Genomic DNA, 19,006 nt, shown 5'->3' with positions numbered 1-19,006 from the left:
CAGAATCTTTGGAGTCATCCTTGATTCTTCTCTCATAATCTGCACTAAATTCTTTGGCCAAATCCTGTTCGCTTACTTTCAGAATCTCACTACTACTGGTTGCCTTCATCACTATCCTTTTGTAAGATGGGCTTATTGAAGTAGCCTCCTACTGGTCCCCCTCCATCTGCCCTCCAGAAACCGGAGTGGTGCTTTTAACATGTAAGTCAATACTTAAATGAACTTTAGTGGAACACTTGTCCTCTTAAGGAAAAAGTCTCTGAAAATTCCCTGCTCATTGCCACAATTTCTTCCTTCCTTTTTAAATAGTTCCTGAAGTACTTCTTTCTCTGGGGAACGTCTCTTAAGATAGCTAAGATATTTTAATCCCTTTTGCCGAAAAGACTATTGCCCTTTTTCCACCTGCTTCAACATTTCAATTGCTATTATTATTTTTTGAGACAGTGTCTTGCCCTGTGGCCCAGGCTGGAGTACAGTGGTGTGACCTCGGTTCACTGCAACATCTGCCTTCTTGGTTCAAGGAGTTCTCCTGTCTTGGCCTCTCAAGTAGCTGGGATTACAGGTGCGCACCACTACACCTGACTAATTTTTTTTTTATATATATATATTTTTGGTAGAGACAGAGTTTCGTCCTATTGGCCAGGCTGGTCTGGAACTCCTGACCTCAAGTGATCCACCCACCTCGGCCTCCCAAAGTGCTGGGATTACAGGCGTGAGCCACCACCCCCGGTCTCAATTATTTATTTCTTTGTTTGTTGATTAATTAATTAGAGTCTTACTCTGTTGACCAGGCTGGAATGTTGTTGCATAATCACAGCTCACTGCAGCCTTGACCTCCCAGGCTCAAGCAATCCTCACACTTCAGCCTCCCAAGTGGCTGGGACTACAGGCGTGCACCAACAAGCCCAGCTAATTTTTAAATATTTTTGTAGAGTCAGAGTCTCAGTATGTTGCCCAGGCTGGTCTTGAACTCCTGGGCTCAGGTGACCCTCCCACCTCGGCCTCCCAAGGCCAGGTTTACAGGCATGGGCCACTGTGCCTGGCCTCAGTGTTTTACGTAATGGTCCAGTCTCTTAAGGGATTCATGGTAGCTGAGCCTACCCTAGTTCAGCCTAAAGCTGAGGCTACCCTCAGCGGTGGGACAAAAGAATTCACCGATTTTATTCATGTCTTTAGAACTGTCACATAGTGAGTTGCTAGAAATAATTATTTTTCCCTCCGGAGAATTCCTAAGATCTAAAGATGGTTCTTTTCCTCCTATACAGATCGATTGTGGATTTCCTTATCAAGTTGAACAATTTTGTTCTTGATCTTTGTTCAGTAATTAAGTATTAAATATTACCCAAGTATTATTTACTTAACCTGTACCTATTTACCTATAACTATTTATTATACCATTTTGTGTATATTCTTGTTCAGTGTTTATCCCTGAGAGGATGCTGGGCTAAGAGAATAGAGAAGATGGTGAGTATGAAGATGAGCATATCTCTACAATAAATGTGAAAGTTAAGGGTGTGTGCATGAGAGGTTTGCGAGACTAGGCTTGTACATATGCAGCAGGCTCTGTAGGAGCCCTACCCGGATCCCCTGGCTTTCTCTATTTCCATCTCTGTCTCTGTCTCTGTCTGGGGAATACTTCTTGCTGAAAGCACCTGATACTTGGCCTGAGGGCGTTCTCTGGCTGCAGCAGCTCAGCAGCTTGTACTTGAAGCGGGTCTGAAATGCTAGGGCATTATGCCTCTGGGATAGCCCTCATCCGTTATCTATTGGGAGATAGTAAATAAATACCTAACTTCCTCTCCCTTTGGGTGGGACCTTTCTGAAGCCCCTTATACTTAGTCTTCCAAATGTCCCCAAGGCTACCTCCCTTTCTGTGTCTTACTTTTCCATTCACTTACCCGTGCTTCCAGGGATTACTTCCCATGTGAATGCTTGCAATCCTATCTCAGGTTCTGCTTAAGGGGGACTCCAACCTTAAACCAGTAGGTAAATTGTTAATGAAAAGAAAGATCATAAGCAAGAGATACGGGATTTGAAAATAGAGTTTGGATTTCATTGATAACAGGTTTTTCACATGATGATAGTGTTTGTATCTTAACGCCTGTATAATTATATGATTTCATTTACCTATATCTGTGTGCAAAATGTATTATGAACATGGCTGTCAAAGTCATTGAATAGATATCTGGTCCTGCTACCTTCAAGGTTATTTGTGATATGATTTTAATTTGAAGCTGTTTGTTGTTGTTTTATTTCTCCCTTCCTTTAGAATCCCTTCTTTTTCAAAACACTAGAAACCTCCCATTATGGTAAGTAACCTTTTGCATGAGAACTGTTGCAATGAGGTGTTAACATTTTGCAGATTAATTGGCATATAAGAAAACTAGCAACCACTTTACCATCTTTGGGGAATGATACGGTCTACCTAAATAAGATTTTCCTATAACTGAAAGTTCTACTTGTGAAATGTAGCTGTCCTCAGAAAAGTTACTTAGGAGATTAAACTGCTTTAAATAGTGTAGTATTCTATTAAGAGCATGTCTGTCAAAATCCTTCTAAAAAGAGTTGACGTATAATTTCATTGACAAAGTATCATGGACCTCAGTTATCTTCTGTGCCGTGTGGGCTGCTGGACTGTTTGGGCGCTAAATTGCCCCATACCAGTTGCCATTTATTGATAGTGTTTTATCTCCTTCCTTACGATTCTTTTTTCCTGTTGCCTGTTAGTTCTGCTTTGACCAACTCCCACTGTCTCCTTCTAATTTTGTTTTCTTAACTAGAGCAAAATAAGATTTCCACGTGGGATTAGGCAACAGGTCTTCTTAAATTGCCACTCCGTATTCTGATACACTGGTGACAAAAGGATGACCCTAGCCAGGAATGGAGTCAAGCTGTGCAAAAGGGATTTGGCAAATATCACTTAAATAAACCTGACAGGCAAGGTTGGAATTTTTGAAATCAGAGTGCATGTGGTGCTAGATTATATCTTTGAATTCTTACCCTAGGATAGAAGCTATGCCTGGTGGGTAAGGGTAGCCCTGGCTTCCGGGTAATTTTATTTATAAGAAAATCATATGGCTGGCTTAGAGATATGTTATATCTTGCTTCTTATGTAGGTCTTGTATTTTGATCTACGTAAGAAGATTTGACTCAGTCATTAGACTTCAGCCTAGAAAGTGCCCTACAAATACTTGTTAATTATGTTGTAATAAGGGTAATTGGAGACAATTTGTATCTTTTGAGGTTAAAAAGATAGTTTTAGAAAGTTTTAGTGTTTTATCAGTTATTGACTTCTTTGGTTCATATGCATTCATTAACATACTTTGTTAGTATTCAGTAAATGCTTGGTAATGCTGTCACCATTTTAGTCCCCTGTGTTGATAAAGGGGTGGTTTTACTATACACTTGGTTTATTGGTACTTTGTACCAATTGTAAAATTGCAAAACATTAAAAATGTTTTAATTTTGTAAATTTAAATCATAAAATTGTAACAGTTATAATTATAAAAACAAATTTATAATAAACTCTTCACAGCTGGGAATTCTGAAAATTAGCTTCTAAGGCAATTTTCCAAGGTGGAAAATAATAACCCATGAAGTGTTTTGTGGGGGAAAAATAAGAGAGAGAGAGAAAGACCTGAGGTTGGGTACAGTATTTATCACTTATGCTTGATCCCCATCATGGAAATTCAATGTGCTCATTAACTTGTTGAATTCACTGAGAAGTATTGCTGGTAAATAAAGGTGATTCGATCTCAGCCCAGTGTCTCCCTTATGTTTCTCTTATGAACTGTGGAATCTTTTTTGTGAATAACTTTGACTCCTGCAGGACACTGTTTTTTGTCTTTTTTTTTTAATTTTAAGAGACAGAGTCTTACTTTGTCTCACAGGCTGGAGTGCAGCAGTGTAGTCATAGCTCACTGCAGCCTCAAACTCCCGGGCTCAAGCAATCTTCCCACCTTAGTAGGGCTCAAGCAATCTTCCCATCCTGAGTAGCTGGGGCTACAGGTACATGCCACCTATACCTGGCTAATTTTTAAAAACTTTTTTTTTTTTTTTTGGTAGAGACGGGGGTCTCATTATGCCCAGGCTGGTCTTGAACTTCTGGCTTCAAGAAGTCCTCCCGCCTTAGCTTCCCAAAGTGCTGGGATTTTTAGATGTGAGCTACTGTGCCTGTCCAGGGCACTTAAAAAAAATGCTTTTTAAGAGAATGCTATAGAGCCAGTCCTTGCTTTGCAGGATTCTGGTGTGCACTGATTTCAGTTACCATTAGATAACAACACTAGTTACCCAGGATTCAAATTTCAGTCACCATGGTCTGTTACCTATGAATGCATAAAGTACAGACTCTTCTGCCAGCTCTTCAGTATGCAGATCAGAAATCACTGCAAAAATAACAGGCACGCGTCTGTTCTTCAGTTTACACACAGACAGGAGAGCGTGTTATGCTGCCTCCTTGTCTCTCAGTATAAAGTTACATGACCTATTAGCAAAATAGATAATCGAAAGTGGGAAGTGGCCAGTAAAGATGAAACAGCAACAAAGAAACAAAAAGTGATAACCCTGGAAGTAAAATCCCATTGAGCATAAATGGAGTAATAAAATAAGTAACTGACAATGGGAACGCTGCCACTGCCACCATTTGTGGAACTCTAGACAGGCAGCCAGAGGCACTTAGTGAAGGCATGCTAAATGGCATAATGTTTTAAATTATAGTGTACTAAAGAAGTATTAGTTTTTACTATTTTTTCATTTCTCTATATATTATACCAACAGTAAGAGAGTTCTTAATGCTTTGACAAACATTTTTAAAGATCCCCAGAACAATTGTAATTTCTCTCATTGATTATTAAAATCACTTGGTGTGATTTCAGCTTGCATGGTTACTTTTATGGTCCTGCTCTACCGTGCAAAGCAAGGACCACCTATATTTTTCTTACATTTGCCAGTCATTGATCATGTGACCTTTCATGGACATTAAGAATTACAAAATGGCCAGCACTTTGGGAGGCCGAGGTGGGCGGATCACGAGGACAGGAGATCAAGACCTTCCTGGCCAACGTGGTGAAACCCCGTCTCTACTAAAAATATAAAAATTAGCTGAGTGTGGTGGCACGTGCCTATAATCCCAGCAATTCGGGAAGCTGAGGCATGAGAATCGCTTGAACCCAGGAGGCAGAGGTTGAAGTGAGCCGAGCCTGGTGACAGAGTAAGACCCCGTCTCAAAAAAAAAAAAAGAATTACAAAATGGACTTTGGGGAACCTATAATGACAAATTATCTTTTGAATGGATCCAACATATGAATATGTTAAAAATCCTTCTTACACTTTATATACTTTACATATTGTCCTGACTTTTATGCTTTGAAATAGAATGGTCCAGAGCTTGCTGTTGACCTTTCCTGGCAACTCAGTGCCACCTATTTTGCTATTGATGGATACTTCTGATTTGTAATTGTATTGGAATTCCTTTTTTTTTTTTTTTGGAGACAAGAGTCTCACTCTGTTGCCCAGGCTGGAGTGCAGTAGGATGATCTCAGCTCATATTGTCAGCTCCGCCTCCCAGGTTCAAGTGGTTCTCGTGCCTCAGCCTCCCAAGTAGCTGGGATTAAAAGTGTGCGCCACCACAGCCAGCTAACTTTTGTATTTTTAGTAGAGTTGGGGTTTTACCTTGTTGCCCAGGCTGGTTTTGAACTCTTGGCCTCAAGTAGTCTGTCCTCCTTGGCCTCCCAGAGTGCTAGGATTACAGGTGTGGGCCACCACTTCTGGCCATGTATTAAAATTCTTTGAGATCTCTGGGTCATATATAAATTTCCACATAGGATATTTGTTACCAGTTATGACAAGATTTTTGTGGTTCAGACCCCTACTCTAACTCATCGTTCATCAAGAATGAAAAAACTTGCTAAGGATATTAAGTTCTCCTTAGAATGCTACCTTAGTTTCTGTTCTAGCAGAGAAGTCTTTAATATGAATGCTTTCTCTTGGCTTGACTTGGCTTGGTTTGTAATGTGTTTATTCCCCTTAGATACAGGCCCTGAAGACTATTTACGAGATGAGAAAGGTTAGGAAAACTAGATCTACTTGATTTGCCTTAGTTGACTCTTGTCCATTGTAGTTGATTCATCACTAAGTGTCCTAGATATATAAGTTTTTGCTGTTATCTTTTATTCCAGGGTGTGATCTCTTATTCCTGTATATATTCAATCTTCTATAGGTTTCATTAGGCCCTAGAAAATATAGTTTTCCCTTCTATACTTGCAATGGGAAATAAAACTGTCAGCTGGATTGGAGAGTTTTAGATGATTATTCATTCATCTTTAAATATCATATTTATTTTGTTTATAATTCATTTGTCTTCTTTTACTAGAAGAATATCAGATTCCTAATGTCAGATTAAGATAGGGACATTTAGGAACTACATGAATGGAAAAGTAAATGGACATAATATATACATTTGTGATGAATAATAATACATTTGAATAATATATACATTTGTTTCTGTACAAGAGGATTATACTTGCCTGACTGTGTCCTTTTTCATTGAAAAAATGTATGGACATTTCAGAATAAATTCTTGAAAGGAAAAATAATCAGTTCTATACTGTCCCCCTCACATTCGTTTTCTATCCCTTTGTGTTTGCAAAATTTGTATTTAAATGGGCTCCAAGATGGTAGCTCAAACGAATGTCTCCCTGATGTTCTTGGCATTCCTGCTTTGTGTCAATCAGTAAATATTTTGTGAGAATCCACTGTGTAATCAGCTTTAGGTAGATCTGTGGGCAGTGGGAAATTCTGAATTAAATATTACCCATGTCTTTAAGGAGCTTAAAATCCAACGAAGCTTTCATAGGAAGACACTGTAAATTTGGTGTCTTACTAGCCATTATGCTAGAGTTTTAGATCAGTACTTCCTCAGTGCTGTTTCTCTGCTGAGATTGCTGCAAAAGAATCACCTGGAGAACTTGTTAAGAACAGAGATTATTGTGGCCTGGCGCGGTGGCTTATGCCTGTAATCCCAGCAGTTTGGGAGGCCGAGGCGAGTGGATCACCTGAGGTCAGGAGTTCGAAACCAGCCTGGCCAACATGGTGAAACTCCATCTGTGCTAAAAATACAAAAAATTAGCTGGGCGTGGTGGCTCATGCCTGTAATCCTAGCTGCTTGGGAGGCTGAGGCAGGAAAATTGCGTGAACCTGGAAGGTGGAGTTTGCAGTGAGCTAAGATTGTGCCATTGCACTCCAGCCTGGGCAACAAGAGTGAAACTCCATCTCAAAAAAAAAACAAAACAGAGATTATTGGGCCACACTCATTAACTTTCCCTGTAGATCAAAGGTGGGGCTCAGGAATGTGTTTTCCTTTTTAAAAATAAACAATATACACTGCTGATTTCAAAAGGTATAGAGAAGGTTCTATGGTGAAAAGCAATTCTCTTCTCCATTCTATATCCATTCAGTTTTCTTTCCCAGAGGCAACTGCTGTTACCAATTTCTTGCATGTCCTTCCAGACATATAGCTTGCATTTACAAACATAGGGATGGGGGGATCACATACAAACTGTTATGCCCCTGGCTTTTGTTGCTTTACAGCAAGTGTATCTTGGAGAGCTTTCCATATTCCTACTTACAGAGCTGCATCATTCATTTGAAAGGCTGCCTTGTAGCAGCTTATAAAAGCTCTATAGGGGATTCTAACACACAGCCAGGTTTCGGAGCCACAGATAGACTGAGTGTTAAAGGGATTTAGAAAGTTTTCAGTGTGTTAATTCCTTATGTCTTGCGCTTCATGAGGAACTGGACTCAGTAAACATTTCATTGTACTTCTTGGTACTAACAAGCTTTTGTATAATGTTTCTTATAGAATTCATCAGTCAAAAATATGTGAAGGTAGTAGGGTGTATTTATTTCTTTATTGTTGAGACCCTGTGTGGTGGTCAAAGCAGCTAGAAACAGGAAGGTTTTCCCATTTTCCATCTCTGGGCTCAAGGTGCTTAGTGCTGTTTCACCTTTCCTTAGTGTTAAGGGAGGTGGGAATGGATAGAGAAGATAGAAAGCAGGTAGTAAATTACACCATAAAACTTGCTCTGCCAAAGGAATTATTTTTCTCTATGCGTCTTTCACTCTGATACCTGTATTTAAGAGATGCATGTAAATATTCACATCTGTTGTAGAACTTCACATACATACTGTTATGTATTTACACACTTTAGATATATATTATGGATAGCATACTTGTTGCCTTTGTTAACTTGAAAACATTGCCAAGGAAACCTTTATGAAATTGATACTGTTTATCATCATGGCAAGTTTTTTCTTCCCTAAGATGAGTTACAAAGTTCTTATCAAATTCTCATATCATATTCATTTTGGGATGACATTTATTTGCTGTATCCAAGTTTATAAATAAAAGAATAGTCTTTATCTCCACGAAAATAGCAGATATACTGGGAACTGTTTGTATCCTAATTTCCTTAGTCTGTGTAGACATTCCTCATACCCAGCTAGCTAGGCAGAAAGTCGGCTGAGGAGTAAGAGAGTTCTGTTCACCACAGGACAGTGAAAAGTAAATATATTTAGCTCCTTGAATATTTCAGAAATGTAAAGCACCTCCTCCTTCTTTAGAACATTCTAATAAAAATTATTACCTTCATGAAATAATGAGTTGTGCTTATTTGTAAGGATGCATTCACCATTTGCATTTGTCGGTTACTCTGTGTCCAAGATGTCAGACAGTAAAGAGCAAAATAACAAGAATTTATGTACTCAAAGCAAATAATGTATCACCATACAAATCATATTGCTGTGTATATTTCACATATTCATTGTGGGACAAATTTAATTAGAAGCTTGTCAACAGGATTTTTAGCTTTTTGAGGGGTATGTTTTGTACCACTGAGTGCACATCTTGGCTCTTCAACCCCTTATTTCCTCTCATGTTCTTTGATCAATTCCTTTTTATACTCTCTTTCTCCCTTCACCCTTATTAACATACATTCTTTTAGTCAGCTGGTTGGAAATAACTCTGGAAGCCCTGGGACAGTTGGAAGCATGAGCCCTGCTGTTGGAAGTAGGAAAAGTGAACCATAAGTGAACCTTAAGAGATTATTGTGAACCAAAGGAATTTCGTTCAGAGTATGCATTTAGTTCAGACCCCTTAAGCATATAGTGTGCCACTAAACGGCTTTAATGTGTCAATTATATAATCTTCACAAAAGTGGAAACATGCCATGAAGAAAACATGCTCAGTTTATAAAGAAAGCATTTAATTTTGTGGGAACAGTTTTATGTCAGCAAGAAAATAATAGAAGTTGGGTTTTTCTGAGCCACACATTTAATCATACATTACCAGTTTGATTTGTCACTGGAAATAATTCATACAAATTATAAATTTTTACATTAGCTGATATCTGGTAATGAAGTGATATATCTCAGGGTTAAAACATTGTATGAAACTATTAACAATTTAAAAGTGAAAATGCCAATTGGCATCCTAGTATTTTTAGTAAGAATGTCAACTTATTAAGCTGATTAGTAAGCCTTATTTTTACTGGCTAGCAAAATAAGAATTTTGGACAACAAAACCATTGTTCTGTAGTTTCATTCTAAGCCTTTTATGTTTATTAATTTTCGTAAAAATCCTTTGAGGGAGTTGCTGTTACTATTTCCCGTCTTTACAGATGAGGAGACCAAAAAAAAAAAAAAAAAAAAAAACCCAGATAAAGTTACCCGAAGTCACACAGCTTACTAAGTGGGTTAGCTAGGATTCTAACACAGGCAGACTGACTCTAGAGAGATTGATTTTTCTCAAGTCCACCATCTGAAATTAATTAAAAATGGAAAACACATTCCCTTTTTTTTTCTTGAAGCATAGCCATTTGAGTGCCTGGTATGTGCTCTAAAGAGACATTCTTGAAGAAAAATAAAGCCCAATCACAAAAGCCTAGTTCCTGTTTGGGTTCAAACCTCATAGCTAATAAGCTGTTGATTAGGGCATCGTTGGCTGACTGGAACCTGGTAGAGCCATGATAATAATAATAATAGCTGCTGTTTATGACTTAGTATGTTTACTGTGCCATTGCTTACTGTAGGCTTAGTCCCATGCTTTACATACTGACATACATTGTCCTGCTTAATCCCAGGGGAATGCCTGCTCCTCAGGCAGGTGAAGAAACTTGCTCCAAGTCAAAACAAGTAGAGCTGGAAATCAAATCAAGTCTTTCTAATTCTGCAATCTATGCATCCCATTGAAGCCAGTTGATACTTGTTTATCTGGTATCATGGAAGTAGTAGACTGAAGAGACCTTGCCTCTCCTATAGCTGTTTCCCTAGACCTAAACTGACCCCAGAATCAAGATAGGAAAGGAAACATGAAGAGCAAGCTGTCAGCTATCCTCTGTATTCCCGAAGTTTATTCACCTCAAAGGCCACTCCCCATCCTCCTTTGTTGATAGGACTTTAGGGGTACACAATGACTCAGTCCTCTCATTATGTCACATGTCACAATGAAGAAATTGAGTAGTTAGGTGCTTTGGATGAGAAGGTAAATTTCTGATACACAGGTGAAAACTTGAAGCAAAATTTCAGATGTATGAATTTCATTACCACAGCCTTCTACTGTCTAAGGAAAGATGAAAGTTGTACTTTACATGTTGAAAGATCTTTCCCTTTTTATCAACTGTTGCCTTTAGTTCCTGTAGAAAATTGTTTAAAAAATTCAAACACAATAGAATTTTAAAAAACTTTGCCACAATGTATTGGTTTTCGAGTAAGGTTGCAGCACAGTTAATAGTCAACAAAAATTTACTGTGATCATCTGGTACTTGGTATTGCGAGAGAAATCTTAAGGAGCTCAGTTCAGGGAACAGCAGGGTATAAAAATTGCTCAATATTAAACAGTGTTAGGCCATAAATCAGTGGAAATGTGTTTGTTTATTTTTTCCCTACTCTCTTCTTTTGATAGGAAATGTGTATCAGTAAAATGTCAAAGGACTTTCTGTGGTGTGATTAAGTGAAGTATCATCAAGGAGGAGGAATTTGGGGCTTTGAAGACTAGGTAGTGTAAGATTGTTCAGTGAAGAATGGGGAGAGTATCTGAAGCAAGAGGAATATCTAATGAAGTCCACTGACAGTAAGATCTGAAAGAATTTGGCCACCCACTCTTCTAACACCAAGAGTAGAGAATATAAATGAGAGTATTATCCGAGAGGAAAAAAGAGAATGTTTGGTTGATCCTAGGGAATTTCGGTTAGTCATTAATTCAATTCAGTTCTCATCAAGTGTCAAAAAAAAAAAAAAAAAAAATGCCAGCTTAGCAACAATTTCAGAAGATTAAGACAATGGAAAGTGCTAAAGTTGTCACTGCCCCACTCACCAAATGGCAGTGAGGCTGTTGTATAGATGGAAGCTATTCAGCAAAGGTCAGATTGTCACCCTGTAGGAAAACACCTCCCTTGTGCCCTCACACACAAAGTGGTCTATTAAACTGAACATTTTGCTGTTAGGAAAAAGTGTGACAGTCTGTATATGAAGGAAAGTTTTACAAGAGAAATAAATGGAGTGAAAGAGACTGAAGAAGGTTATGTGTCAGGTTTGAAAGTGATTCTTAGAAAATTTGCTTTCAGAGTTGTGCATTTTGTGTGTCCTACTGCATTTGCTTTTAACATATCTGTTATAGCTATCATGATTCTAGCAATTTTTTAGTAGGGAGGCAGTGAGTGAAGGATGGAGTGGGTGATCAAGAGAATGGGGAGAAGTTGTGCCTCCCTCTGAGAGAGAAACGGAAGTGTAGGCAGTAGTTCCTTTTGGTTCCTTTCAAAGACCTGAGATAATTCTTGGTTAAGGAACGTTAACTTTTTGTGTTTAATTTTATTTTTTAAAATTATATTTTGTATGGTTAATTTAAATGGACTGTTTTTCAGATTTACTGGATTACCAGATTTACTGTTTTTATTGATATACCAAATTTACTATTGTGTTGAAATTCAAAATAAATGTAGCTGTAAATATTTTACCAGTTGATTAGAACTGACCCAAACCTGAAGCCTTCACTGACATTTAATAAAACATTATATAGGGTGAGGTGGGATGATGAGTAGACACTAGAGAGAGGAACTCATACATCATTGAAGATTAATAGTCATGTTTAGCCTGAGGTGTTCTTAACCAATTGAAATGTCCCTTTCTCCCCTTTTTTCCCTAACCCTCGTGGGAGTCATTCTGATTTATGTATCTTAGATGTTCATGGGGAGTTTATGATATGCTGATTTAGGTTTTTCAGGACACATCTAACATTTTTTTCTCTAAGTCTTTTGGTGTCACAACACTTCTTAGGAGTGAGGAATGTGGCCATGGTCAAGGTGAGACGAGACAAACCAGGAGTTTCTATAGAAAAAGTACCAACTTGGCATCTTTTAACATTGAGTTTCTGTTTTGGTGGGAGTATGTAGCACCTATTTCTTTTGACACTTAATGAACCTTGCATTTAAAATCAGGGAAGTTTGGTTTTGAACTTGTTTTATTGAATGCAGAGATAGCTCTCATGCATCTTTTCACTTATCTGCAGTGATCTTTTTGTTGCCCCACTTTAGCCACACACTGTTTCCACACTTGAATCTTACCACTGTTACAGATGATGCTACCTCAGAAATGCCAGATTCTGAACATTCTACTCTTTGGGCATAATCTCTCCTCCTTATAGGTCAGTTGCTCAAGCATGCCATGGACTTAGTGCTGGGAGCCATTGAGACCCCTCAGATCATCTCACCATTTTCTCACTACCTTCTGTCTTCACATCTTTTTTGACCGCTTACATTTCACGGGTCATCCTTTAATTTCCTTGTAAATATCAGGAACTCCTTTTCTGGTCTTTACCTACAAAAACCCCGACTCTGGATGAATCCAGTTTCCTACTCTGGGTCTGCACCACATGGGTGAACATTGTTGAAAAAAAAAATCACATAAATACATAGAAATGGTTTTGTATTAGGCTGTTTTTGCATCATTATACCTGAGGCTGAGTCATTTATAAAAAAGAAGTTTAATTGATTCTTGGTTCTATAGGCTGTACAGGAAGCATGGTGCTGGCATCTATCTGCTCCTGGTGAGGCCTCAGGAAGCTTTCAATCATGGCAGAAGGCAAAGGGGGAGTAGGTGCACCCATGGTGAGAACAGGTGCGAGAATGGGAGGGAGGTGCTATACATTTTTAAACCAGATCTCATGAGAACTCACTGACTATCCCTAGGACAGCACAAGACATTCCTGAGGGAATCTGCCCCCATGACCCAAACAGTTCCCACCAGGCTCCACCCCCCACATTGTGGATTACATTTCAGCATGCGGGGTGTGTGTGTTGGGGGCGGGGGTGGGGACAGACATCCAAACTGTATCAGGTTTGGAATTCATTGTCTGTCTGGAATCTCAGGTGGATTTGGACTCTCAACACTAGCTAGCAATGTTACTGTGTTTCTTAGTCTTTCGTTCTACAGATCAACCCTTTTATACTTCCCTCTCTACCTTTTTCCATACTCCGCTGAGTGTCTCACACTAAACTTAGCCGAGAAAAATAGAAGCCCTTAGACTGTAGTATGAAGACTAGTTTATCTTCTTTTTCGTTTGTCCTGTGTGCTTTTGGTGTCAGATCTAAAAAACCATATTCTGATCCAAGCACTTGAAGACTTACTCTTTTTTTTTTTTTTAGTTTTTATGTATTTTTTGAGACGGAGTCTCGCTCTGTTGCCCAGGCTGGAGTGCAGTGGCTCGATCTTGGCTCACTGCAAGCTCCGCCTGCCGGGTTCACGCCATTCTCCTGCCTCAGCCTCCCCACTTGCCACCATGCCTGGCTAATTTTTTGTATTTTTAGTAGAGATGAGGTTTCACCATGTTAGCCAGGATGGTCTCGATCTCCAGACCTTGTGATCCGCCCGCCTCAGCCTCCCAAAGTGCTGGGATTACAGGCGTGAGCCACTGCGCCCAGCCGAAGACTTACTCTTATGCTTTATTTCAAGAGTTTTATAGTGTTAGCTCTTATCTTTATCATCCATCTGAATTAATTTTTCTATATGGTGTGTGATAGAGGTCCAAACACATTCTTCTGCATGTATGTTGTCCCATACCATTTGTTGAACAGACTCTTCTTTCCCCCTTGAATGATCTTGAGACTCTTGCCAAAAATCGATTGGCCACAAATGTAAGAGTTTATTTCTGGACTCTCAGTTCTATTTGGTGTGTCTATCCTTACGCCAGTACCACACTGTCTAGATTACCATAGCTTTGTTAAGTAAGTTTGAAGTCGGGAAGTGTGAATCCTCCATCCAGTGATTCTTAACCTTTTCTTTGGGTTACAGGAAACTTTTTGAGTTTCTTATAAGAAACTATGGACCAAGGGAATTGTATGTAAAGATATATAAAATTTTGTGTAACATTTATGTATTGAATTGGAAATTTATAGTCTTTCAGTTAAAAAATGAATTTCTAAACAATTAACATATTTACCTTTTGCTTTCTATGGGAAAAGTGATGTAAATTCAAATTGGACAAATAAAGTAAACTTGTGTTCTACTCAAAAGCAAAATGTAATAGCTTGATTTAGTTATGTGGATTCAGTATTCAAGCAGCAATGTCATGTTATTTGTTAACATCTTTTGGTTTTGACCTCTTGGGATTGCGGCAAGCTCTACGCAGACTCTCAAAGACTTGACAGTAGCAAGTGTCCTAGAGTTCTCTCAGGTGCGAGTGGGCTTGTTTTTGCATATCCGGAGGCCTCTGATATATTGCTCTTGATATTTTGTTGTGGTTATTAGATTAATACATTTCAAGATTTTTGCCTAATTTTTTACATGGTTGTGGATAGAATTTTAATTGTGAAATTTAGTATTTTAATTGTGTATTAATTGTGTATTGTGTGTTTTTATTTTTTATTTTTTATTTTTTATTTTTTTTTGAGACTGAGTCTGGCTCTGTCGCCCAGGCTGGAGTGCAGTGGCCGGATCTCAGCTCACTGCAAGCTCCGCCTCCCGGGTTTACGCCATTCTCCTGCCTCAGCCTCCCAAGTAGCTGGGACCACAGGCGCCCGCCACTTCGCCCGGCTAGTTTTTTGTATTTTTTAGTAGAGGCGGGGTTTCACCGTGTTAGCCAGGATGGTCTCGATCTCCTGACCTCGTGATCCACCCGTCTCGGCCTCCCAAAGTGCTGGGATTACAGGCTTGAGCCACCGCGCCCGGCCCGTGTGTTTTTATTTAGTATTTTAATTGTGGAATAAGAATAGAGGAAGTGTGTCTAAAACATACATCTAGAGTTTAATCAATAATTATAAAATATATACCCATGTAATAATCATCTGGAACCTCAGGACACCACTTGCCATCCTTTCTAGATGACAGTCCTGAGAGGAAACCACTGTCCTTTCAAGATCCATCTCTTCCTTGTTTTTTAAGATAGCTTTATTATCCCTAAACAGTATACTTCAGCTTTCCCTAGTTCTGAGTTTTCTGCATACATAGAAATATGTACTCTTTTATGTCTTTTTAAAATTTAACTCAATATTGATTAACTTGTAGAATTCATTCATTTATTGTGCGAGTTTTTTTATTTTTGTTACCATATAGAGTTCTGAGAATATACTGTATCCATTTTATTATTTATAGACTTCACAAATAATGATTCTATAAGCAGCTCTGTATAGGTAGGTATCCTGGTGCACATGTGCCTGAGTTACTTTCAGTTGTGTTTACCTGAAAAAGGATTTGCTTGGTCGTGGAATAATCATAGAGCATATGATTCTTCAGCTTTAGTGCAAAATTGTTTTCCAACATGGCTGTATCAAACCCTCAGTTTAAAGTTCCTGTTGCCCCACATCATCTTCAACACATGGTATCATCAGGCTTTTTAGTTTTAGCGGGTCTTTTGGGTATGTCGTGGTATTTATTGTGCTTTTAATTTATATTTCCCCCAGTTATAAGGTTGTACACCTTTTTATGTGTGATTCGGCCACTTAGAGTTCCTTTTATGATGTGCCTATCCAAGTATTTTGTTCATTTTTCTATTTTTTTTTTTTTTTTTGTATTGATTTGTAGGAGTTCAGTATATTCTGGGTATAATTCCTTTGGTGGCCACCTGTATTGTAATGTCTTCTGCTACTCTGGCTTATCATTTCAGTCTTTATAGTTTAATGAATTGGAGTTTATTTTAATATGGCTGAAGTTACCAGTTTTCACCTTTATGGACAGTGCTTTTTGTGTTTTAAGACAATCCTTCCTGTCATAAAGTCATAAAGATATTTTCTATATTACGTTATACAACCTTTGTACTTTGTGTTTTGTGTGTGTTTAGGTTTATCATCTACTTTGGAATAAATTTTTATGTTATGAGATAGATGTCTAATTTTATTTTACTTCCTTTAAAGAGATATATAAATATTTCTTTTTATATATAAATATGTATCATTTATGGATATATAAAATATCAAGCATATTTTGTACAAATATCTTTTATATAAATATGTGTATGTTTCTTTTTATTTTAACAAAGATATATATATATATATTTTTTTTTTTTTTTTTTTTTTTTGACAGAGTCTCACTGTATCACCCAGGCTAGAGTGCAGTGGTGTGATCTCGGTTCACTGCAACCTCCGCCTCCTGGGTTCAAGCGATTCTCCTGCCTCAGCCTCCCAAGCAGCTGGGATTACAGACATGCGGCAACATGTCTGGCTAATTTTTGTGTTTTTAGAAGAGGTAGGGTTTCGCCATGTTGGCCAGGCTGGTCTCAAACGCCTGACCTCAAGTGATCTGCCCACCTTGGCCTCCAAGAGTGCTGGGATTACAGACATAAGCCACCCCGCCAGGCCAATATATCTTTTTTAAAATAAAAAGATACATGTATATAAGATGTTGATATAAAAGCTATATAAAAAGTGTCCGGGACCTTATATTGAAAAGTTTGTTCTTGCTGTATGCTCTTCCGTGCCCTCCTGTTACACACGAGTGCACACATATACATGGATCTGGTTTTGGGCACTGGCATCTGTTTCATATTGCCTTGATTCCTAGAGCTTTAGAATAAGTCTTGATACTTCGTAGAGTTTTAGGGTGGTGGGTTTGTTTTGTTTTTGTTTTTGTTTTCTGTGAATGCTTTGCATATTCTTGGCCCTGTACATTTCCATATTAATTTTAGAACCAGTTTGTCAGGTTCTACTGATCTGGATTGGAATTAAATTGAATCTATAAATCACTTTGAGGAGAATTAATATCTTTACATGATTGAACCTCAAACCCATGGTCGTGATGTATATCTCCCTTTATTTAGGTTTTCTTTAAAGTCTCTCAGTAATATTTTATACTTTACCCTAAAGAAGCCTTGCATAGTTTTTGTTAAATTTATTCCAGTGTACTTGACCTTTTTTTTTTTTTGAGATGGAGTCTCGCTCTGTCTCCCAGGCTGGAGTGCAGTGGTGCCATCTCTGCTCACTGCAAGCTCCGCCTCCTGGGTTCACGTCATTCTGCCTCAGCCTCCCGAGTAGCTGGGACTACAGGTGCCCGCCACCACGCTGGGCTAATTTTTTGTATTTTTAGTAGAGATGGGGTTTCACAGTGTTAGTCAGGATGGTCTCGATCTCCTGACCTCATGATCTGCCCATCTTGGCCTCCCAATGTACTTGACATTTTTATGCAGTTGTACATGGTATGTTATTTCACTTTTTAGCTTTATATCGTTGGTATATGGAACTAGGTTTTTCTATATACTAATCTTTAGCAATCTTTTTCTCGATTCTTATGATTTCTCTATAGATTCTTTTGCATTTTCTGCTTGTGTAACCATAGCATTTGCAGATGACAGCTTTTTTCTAATCCCTATACCTTTTAATTCTTTTCCTTATTTTACTGTACCAGTTCAATCCTCTAGCACAGTGTTCACCGGAAGTAGTAATAGGAGGTGTTCTTTTTTTTTTTTTTTTTTTGAGATGAAGTCTCACTCTGTCGCCTACTGCAACCTCTGCCGCCCAGGTTCAAGCAATTCTCCTGCCTCAGCCTCCCAAGTAGCTGGAATTACAGGTGCCTGCCATCGTGCCCGGCTGATTTTTGTATTTTTAGTAGAGATGGGGTTTCACCATGTTGGCCAGGCTGATCTTGAACTCCTGATCTCATGATGCACCCGCCTTGGCCTCCCAAAGTGCTCGGATTACAGGCGTTAGCCAACACACCCAGCCGCTGTGTTCTTAATCTCAGAATGACTGCTTCATGTTATTTGCATAGGATATTTTAGAAGTATCCTTTTCCAGATTATGGAAGTATCCTCTAAGCTAGCTAAGAGGTTTTATTGTTTACTTTTTAATCCTACGTAAATGCTGAATTTTATCAAATACTTGTCCTGAATCTTTTTAAGTGGTCATATGATTTTTTTTTCCTTTAATCTAATAATGTGGTAAGTTTCACTGATTAAGATTTTTAGTGTTAAAAACCATCTTGTATTCCTGTGATAGACCCAACTTGGTATTTGCATCTTTACTCATAAATGAGGGTGACCTATAATTCTTTCCAAGTTTTGGTACCAAGAACTTATGCTGTCAGGAAATGAGTTAGGAAGCAAATCCTTTTTTGCTGCTCTCTGGAGTAAATTTGATATAATATTAGATTTATTTGTTCCTTGAATATTTGATAGAACTTGCATTTTTTAAGGTTTTTTGTCTATTCTTTTTGTAACTTCTTGAGGTAGATACGTAGCTTATTAATTTCAGCCTCTTTTTTTCTAACAGATGCATTTAGAGCTATATGTTTCTGTTTACAAGTTCTTCATCCCACAAGTTGTGTCATATTGTATTATCATGGTTCACATTTTAATATATCTTTTGACTCATTTTATTGACATTTTATAACAGGTGACATTTACATAATGGTTGAGGATTTTATGACTTATTTTGTTGTTTCTGATGTCTCTACTGCTGCTAGGAGAGAATTACTTTGAGTATAATATATTCTCCCTCATGCTCACTTAGCAAGTTTGTAGAGAACAGGA

General features: G+C 38.3%; 1 protein-coding gene across 1 annotated transcript in view; it reads left to right on the top strand.

Annotated features, from left to right (window-relative positions):
* KDM7A (lysine demethylase 7A) overlaps positions 1-19,006 on the top strand; it is a 90,131-nt gene that overhangs the window by 18,559 nt on the left and 52,566 nt on the right. The window lies entirely within an intron of this gene.

Source organism: Theropithecus gelada, chromosome 3 (assembly GCF_003255815.1).
Source record: "Theropithecus gelada isolate Dixy chromosome 3, Tgel_1.0, whole genome shotgun sequence".
NCBI lineage: Eukaryota > Metazoa > Chordata > Mammalia > Primates > Cercopithecidae > Theropithecus > Theropithecus gelada.
Note: the sequence above shows the minus strand (reverse complement) of the source record. Positions and strands in the feature narration are given on the sequence as shown.